Source organism: Suricata suricatta, chromosome 17 (genome assembly GCF_006229205.1).
Source record: "Suricata suricatta isolate VVHF042 chromosome 17, meerkat_22Aug2017_6uvM2_HiC, whole genome shotgun sequence".
Taxonomy (NCBI): domain Eukaryota; kingdom Metazoa; phylum Chordata; class Mammalia; order Carnivora; family Herpestidae; genus Suricata; species Suricata suricatta.
In genome coordinates this window covers 57,566,073-57,573,571 of record NC_043716.1, presented here as the reverse complement: position 1 = coordinate 57,573,571, position 7,499 = coordinate 57,566,073, and the positions used below count along the sequence as shown (strand labels likewise).

The 7,499-nt window shown below is 63.7% G+C and overlaps 1 long non-coding RNA gene across 1 annotated transcript; it reads right to left on the bottom strand.

Moving 5' to 3' along the window:
• Positions 1 to 3,101: 3,101 nt before the first annotated feature.
• On the bottom strand, positions 3,102 to 6,835 carry LOC115282993. The gene is made up of 4 exons (XR_003904837.1): positions 6,711 to 6,835; positions 4,560 to 4,721; positions 3,652 to 3,741; positions 3,102 to 3,176 (listed from the first exon to the last, which is right to left on the bottom strand). It is a non-coding gene; the product is annotated as an uncharacterized LOC115282993 (long non-coding RNA).
• Between the last annotated feature and the right edge of the window lie 664 nt (positions 6,836 to 7,499).

The following is a 7,499-nucleotide window of genomic DNA, read 5'->3' as shown; positions in this document are numbered from 1 at the left end:
CCAAAAAAAAGGAAGGAGGAGGAGGAGGAGGGCCACAGGGAGTCCCCGGGACCCCCAGCCAGCCGCCCCTCTCTGTGCGTTTCCTGGAAGGGGGGGGGCCCGCGCAGAGCAGCGCTCAGGCTGCAGGACCCCCAGAGAGACCCTTGCATCTGGGGCTGCTCCGTCTTCCATGTGCCCCACCTCTGCCCCCTCTAACCTCCCGCCCCTCCCCCTGCACCGTCCCCCACCACACGCACTTGTCATTCACTGTCCTGGTGGCTGACCCGGGGGCAAGGAGCCCAGGGGACAGGGCCCCGCTGGGGACAGCCACACTCCCGGACTGCAGAGGGGAGGCCGGGGAGTCCTCCACGGGGAGCCCACGGAGCACAGGGCTGCACACAGTCGCCCTTCGTTTAGGAGGCAAATGAGACCCTCGCAGAGTGTTCTCCACCCAGATAAGCTTCCAAAAACTGCCATCTATTTGTTGCCAAGTTTGGGACTGTTATTTCCCTCTCACGATTGTTTTAATGGCCTGAAATGCAAACCGCCTTCCCTGGTGATCCTCTGGAGCTAGAACATTGGCCTGGGGCCGGCCACCTCTCCAGGGCCACGAGATCGGAGCGGCTCCCCCAGGAGAGAAAGCTGAAGGTCAAGGACGCTGATGAAGGTCATTCCGGGCGCTCGCCGCCCGCGGGGAGCAGTAATGGCACCTGACAGCTGTCTCGGCTGGACGTTCCGTCTCCGGCCCCCCGTGTCCAACGGCCCCTTTCTCCCCAAAAGAAGGGTGGACGCCGGGACACGAGGGCAGTCCTGGGAGAGAGGCGTCACAGAAGGGGGCTGGTACAGACCCTACCCCAAACCTCACGGAAATCTCCAGCGAACCTCTTAGGAGCAGAGGCGCTCACGACCCGGGCCAACTTGCCAGAGACCCCAGGGGCCCACCCCCCCACCTACAGTACACCAGGCCGTGAGCCACCTGGGAAGACACTGCTGGGCCCCTGGAAGGAGGGGCTGCCCCTGTCCCCCTGCCAGCTGGGTTTTCGGGACACGGTGGCCTGGCCCAGGCCCGGCTGTCCCCACCTCCCCACCTCGAGGTCCAGGACAAGGATCCAGGGCTGAGACCCGTGCCCGGGGCCCCGGTGGCTGGCGGCCGAGGAAGCCAGGGCCCGAGGCCTCAGGAGTCCCCATGGGAAGGAGCCCACCTGCCCCGGGGGCTTTGCTGGACTGCCAAGTACCGGTCACAACACTCTGTCTTCTAGAATTCTTAAGGCTGAGAGTGGACACAACCCACATGACCAGTCCTGGCACCAAAAGGAAGGGCTCCCAGGGGGGCCACCCATCACAGAGGCAAGGACACCTGCGCACAGACTCGAGGGTCCACAAATGGGGAACCTCCCATGTGCCAGGCGTGGCCCAAGGGATGGAAACCACGAATCCCTGTAAGAGCCCGTGCCCGGCTCCATGCCGCTCCAGAACCTGAACAGGAGCGGGGCCACGGCTGGAGCCTACAGCCCGATATACAGCCTGGGACAGGGCGGGGTATTGGTGACTCGGTTGGGCGGGAGGGGGGTCCCAGGAAGCTGGAGAAAAGGGTCAGGAGCCTAAGACGGGGACGGAAGACGAGCGTGTGGGTGTGTTTATAGTATTATTGAACTGGCCACTCCGGGGGCCACTGGGGCTCAGTTCACGGGGGGCCTTCGGGGGGAGCCTGTGGACCAGCCCCACCCCTGCAACGGTGGGGAGCCTGGGTGCGGTGGCATCTCCACCAAACCCGGCCCCGTGGTGGAGGGCAACTGGGCGCGTGAACTCGCCACACCTTGGCTGCCCTGTTAGCAGCTGAATGAGCGCCCCCTTCCCGCTCAGGGAAAGCCGGCGGGGCGCACAGAAGCTGGGGGGTGGCCGAGGCGGGAGCGCCGGCGTGCCCGGAGGCCCCCAGGGGACAGGCTTCCCGACGTGGTCCCAGCGGGCCCAAAGCAAGGCGGTTGTCTGTTTCCGGGGAACGAGGGCCAGCTTTGCAGGCACCCGGCCCTGCAAGACCCTTGACAAGTGAGTGTGCCCTGCCCCCCCCCCCCCCCCCCGTGTGAGGGCGTCGGGAGGAGGGGTCTTGGAGGTCAGAGGTCACAACGGTGCAGCCCTTACAAAAGGGACCTCGCCTCCCACCATGTGCGAGAAGCCAGTGGTCTCTGAGCAAGGAGGCCCTCGCCAGACTCCGGGCGGCACCTTGATCTTGAACTCCCAGCCTCCCCCGCCGTGGGAAATCGCGAGTGCTGTTTCCAAGCTCCCAGCCCTGGGTGGCCTGTCGGGGCCGCCCCCAAGGGCCAAGACGGGAGGTAAGTGTCGCTCAGCACATCCCCCACTGACAGCGTCGCCCTGCACACTGTCCTCCGCCCCTCTCCTCCCCTGCCCAGAAAGAGCCACACACACACACACCCCCCGCCACCCTGCACCCCTGCTCCCACGTCCCCCTGCAACCCTGCCCGAGCGGACCCCAAACCAGAGCCTGCAGAGCAGTGGTAACAACCAGAGGAAACAACGTGGAGGCCGGCAGAGAGGAGGGACGCGGGCCCCGGGTCCACCCAGGAGACCCCGCGTCAGCCAGGGGCAGGGTCCCCCCATCCTTCCCACCCTTCTCCCCCACCGCTGGCTTTTTTTTTTTTAACTAAGCTTCTTTTGTTTTCCGAGGATGCCTCCGTGTGTGCCTGCCGCCCACGCCCGTCGAGTTTTTATTTCAATCCTTCAATGAGGTCTTTGCCGAGAATTTACAATTCCCCTGGGACCTCAGTCTTGCAAAGATTGCTTTTTAACGCTGTTAGGCCTTGATTCTAATAAGCCTCCTCTTTATTACAGAACCAGGTCACATTTCCTTGACACCGCGGGAAAATCCTTCATCGCCAGGAGGGGTGGGCGGGAAGCAAGAGGGTCAGAAGAGAGGAAGGGGCAGGAGACGGAATCCTCCCTTCATTTTGGCGGGATCCTAAAATAAGCTAATTTCTGGGAACCAGAGCGGCCTGGCGGCTGTGCCTCGAAGCAGGAGCTTCTTGGTTTGTAAATGACAAGAGGAGGGCGGGGCGGCGGTGGGACCCGCCCCGCCCACCGCCCCGCCCGCCGCCGGCCCGGGCGTGGGTCCAGGCTCCGCCCTGGACAGACGGTCCTCTGCTGTGGCCCAGCACGTGGTCTCCGGCCAGGCTGCTCCGGTCCTGAGGGCCAGCAGAGGAAACGGAAGGCCGGGGCCAGCAGGCTCCAGGACAGAGACCAAACCCAATGGGAGGAGAGGCCCGCGGGTGGGTCCGGACCACGGGCACCTGTCCCTCCCTCCCTCCCTCCCCCTCCCTCCTGAGTTGGGAGTTTCCAGGTTTGGGGCTTTGGAGGGAGAGATGCAGCAGAGGGCGCGGGGCTCATTTCCTCCGGCTTTCTCCGGACAGAAGCACAGCCCCCCGCCGGTCCTCTCGCTGTGTGTATGAAGCACCTACTGTGTGCCGGGGAAGGGGCACCTGTGCCGCCTTCCTCCCTGGTGCGACACTGAATCCAAGAGCTAACGGCTGACGGGCGCCCGCCTGCTCCTAAGAGACTGAGGGTGTGAGTCCAGGAGCGAGGCCTTCATTCTAGAAACTATCGAAAGTGGAGCTGGGGGGGGGGGCCTGCACAAGGACAGGGAACGACATAGACCATTACCTCCCGATCCCAAGATGTTCTCCGGAAGCCTGTTTTCCTTGTCATCAACCAGCCCATCTCCGATGGCCGTGGGCCTCCCCGCACGGCAGCCTGGGAAGCCGGCCAGTCATGTGGGGCATGTAATCAAAACCCCACAGGAGCCCGGCAGGCACAGCGAACCCCCAGCCCACCCTGGGGCCCCGGGTGTTGGGGAGGCACGCCTCGCGGCCCTGCTCCTGCCCCGGCGCCCCCGTGGCCCCTCGGCGCTCTCCTGGGAGGGCAGTCTGTGCACCGCCAACGCTTGAAATATAAATCTGAAATCGACGCAATGTCTAATGTAAGGCACCTCCGAAATCACAGGGGCGCCTGGGGCTCCACTGGTCGAGCGCCCGACTTCGGCTCAGGTCGTGATCTCACGGTTCGTGGGTCTGAGCCCACGTCAGGCTCTGTGCTGACAGTTCGGAGCCTGGAGCTGCTTCCGATTCTGTGTCTCCCTCTCTCTCTGCCCCTCCCCGACTCATGCCCTGTCTCTCTCTCTCTCTCGTTAAAAAAAAAAAAATTTTTTTTAAATTAAAAATAAAAAAGAAGTCAAAGGTCTTGACATGGGGCTGGAGGGCACACAGCCTTCCAGGCCCCTCGGAGGATGCGGGATGTGCCCCACGGTCCAAGGCACAGACCAGGGCGCTGCTGGCCTCACCGTGCCTCCCGTCCCGGGGCCCCAGCCACCCACCCTGCGAGTGTGTGGACGGGATGAAGACAGGGCAGGTGCACACACTCGTGTTACACGACTGTCCGCTGCTCCAGCTGGAGACTCCCTTCCACACGTCTGATGCAGACGCCTAAAACCCAACGGTCTGCGCAGCCCACCCCTCCTGCAGGGGTCTGTTAGCAGCGGGGGGGGGGGGGGCCTGGGAGGGAGGCGTGCCCACCGTGCAGGCGGTGCTGCCACGTCACTCTGCGCTGGCCGCCAAGTCACTCGGGGTCCTTGTGTGTTCCAATAGCCCTCCTAGCACAGAACAGGGTGGCGGCCCTCAGCCCCCGGACAGCAGATTCTGGGATTCCTTCCGCAAAATGTAACTATGAAGACCAATCTGCCGGCAGAGAAATACACAGCGTATTCACAAGCTAAATATAAATAATATTGATTTGTCTGCCATCTTGAATTATCCATTTCACTTCTGTTTTCCATTAGCATCAATAATCACGAGCTGATGCCCCTGTGGATGGTCCGATGCCCTCCAAAGGACACAGCCAGCCCCAGGGTCACCCACTAGAGGAGTCGCGGGCTGCCTTCCAGAATAGCCCGCCATCTTCTAGAACAGTCCAGCATGTTCCTAGGAATTTTCCCTCCCTTACGTCTACTCCTCACTCCCAGCCCAGCAAAGAGGGGCAGCTTGAAGGCACATCTGAGCACCCCCGCCCCTTTCGGAGGCATTCTGCTCTCTTTGGCAGCCGACCCATTCCGAGGAGGGAGTGGCACACAGTGCAAGCGTGCGGCCGGCTTGCGGGCAGGAAGCTGACGCGGCGGGTGCGCAGCTCGACCCCCGGGCGCTGCCCCTCTCCTGCCAACCCAGGGGCACAGGCCCGCTTCCTCTGCAGGCCGGGGCGTCAGGGGTTTTCCTACCAGCCAGCACGTCCCCTCCGTGCCCCAGTACCCCCCAGGCTCCCCGGGGCGCAGAGTGGGGCCCCGGCTTCCTGCATCACTTCCCACTCCAGCAAGACTCGGCAGGGCCGGTAGCAACAGAAAGCACAGGACACAGACGCCCTCCTGGGCCCCTCGCTGGCCCGGCCGGGATGGAGGGCTCGCGGGGCTCCCGGTTCACCCCTGCCAGCCGTCAGAATGTCCACAGCCGTCCCCAGGCTTTGTGGAAAACGGGGTCCCTGCCTTCGAAGCATTTATGATCTAACATGGGAGATAGATGTGCAAACACGTACAGAGATCTGTCACTTCTCACTCTTCATCAGTGCCAGTTACGACTCCCAGACAGTTGTCATGAGGGCTGGGGCGGAGGGAGGGGCGAGGAGGGGCGAGGAGGGCAGGTCTTCATGTTCGCTGCACACAAGCAGGTGAGTGTCCCACCCCCCCACCCCGGCCACGGGTGCTGCTCTGCCCTGGGCTCGTGGAAGGATCTAGAACCTCCCCATTTGCCTTCACCATCCACCTGACCAGCCAAGCAGCTCCTCGGATGCTCCATGACAAACGGGGGTCACCCCTGGCCTCGGCGCACCCTGCAGCCACGTGTATGTGAGGACTTGGCGAGGAGACCCCGGCGGCTCCCGGCCCCCCTCCACCCCAGGGCACACCTGCCCGTAAACCGCAGGCTCGCAACTTGGCCAAACGTGTGATGCGAGTCTGAGACCGCCTCCCAGCCGAGGGAAGGTGAGGCCGCCATGAAGCCGGGAGTCGGCTTCTGCCAGGGGCCCCGCTGGCCCAGCCACACCCAAGGGGCACGGGCACGGCGGCCGCCGCGCTGAGGGAGGGGGCGCCGCCCTCCTGGGCTCTCGCATCGCACTTCCCGCTCTCTGCCAGGCTGAAGGCAAGGAAATCAGAGACGCGGCTGAAAATGGGCCCTCGGGGGGGCCCAGCGCTAAGCTTCAGCCGCGTGGCCCCAGGGCCCCGTCGGCCCCACAACCCCCAGCACCCAGACTCTGCTGCCCGGTCTCAGCCCCCACGTCCACGCTGCTTCCTGCCTTCCTGGGAGAACACGGGGGCGGGGGGGGGGGCAGGGAGCAGGTGGCCCGCAGGGTCGCGGGGCCTCAGGGCCCCCCCCCACACAGGCAGATGGCCGTTTCATCCATCTCAGGAGAGAAAAGCGGCCAGGCCCCAAGGGGCGCCATGTCAGGGCCAACAGTTCGCCTACGGCCTGGTCTCTCTCCTCTTTGGCTGGTGCTCTGGACACACGGCCCGAGCCGGCAGGTAGCAGAGTGGCGCCCCGCCCCACGCAGAGGGCCTGCTCTCGGACGGGCGCCCAGGGGTCTGGCCAGAAGGAATCTGGGCCTGGGCTCTTCCCCCCACTTCGATCCACCCTTTGCTCCCCTTCCCCATCAGTCCTCCCCCAAAACCCCCCGTGGAAATTCACCACCAGGCAGGTGCCGTCCGGGCAACAGGCCGGGCACACGTGTGTGCTCCCTGAAGAAGCCAGAGCGCGTGCAGGGGCGGGAGCGCGCACGCACACACGCACGCGCACGCGCACGCGCTCCTCGCCGTTAGGGACCAGAAGGACGTATTCTCTGCTCTCCCAGCTATAATTATCTTAGCGTGGGAGACAAATTCTGCCTCCAGGAGCGCAAAGCGCGACATTAGAAGATCACATTCTGTGGCCTCGGAAAATCTCCACAGGGTCCCAGCCCCTGCCCTCTGTCCTGGGGCACAGACGGGCCCCCGAACCGGCCGAGCCCACACCGGGGCCCTGCAGAGGGGCTGACTCGAGCTCCGAGCGCATCGCCTTGGAGCGGAGACCTGGGAGCCATGCATGCAGGTAACCATGGCAACTTCGGGGAAGTTAAAAAAAATAAGTTTGTGAGTTGTTGGTTGGTTGTCATTTGGTGCTGAGCTGGGGAGGGAGGGTCTTTCCCTCTTTTTCAAGGTAATAAGGTCCTAGGCCCTCGAGTAACACTTGTATGAGTGTTTTGGGTAAGTGTCCAAAGCAGCAGTCTCCAGACGTTTAATTACCTGCCGAGGGAAAAGCCCGTGTCACAGCCCAGCGCCACTGCCACCAGTCAGCGGGTTCTGTCCTGGGGCAGGGTGCTCTCCACGGGGTGACCTTGAGCCGGCTCGCCTCCCTCGTGTATTGCAAAGCCCCCTCCACCGCACCTGCCCCTCCCCAAGAGTCTTGACAGGAGCCATCTGGTCCCTCTGAGTTCCTGTC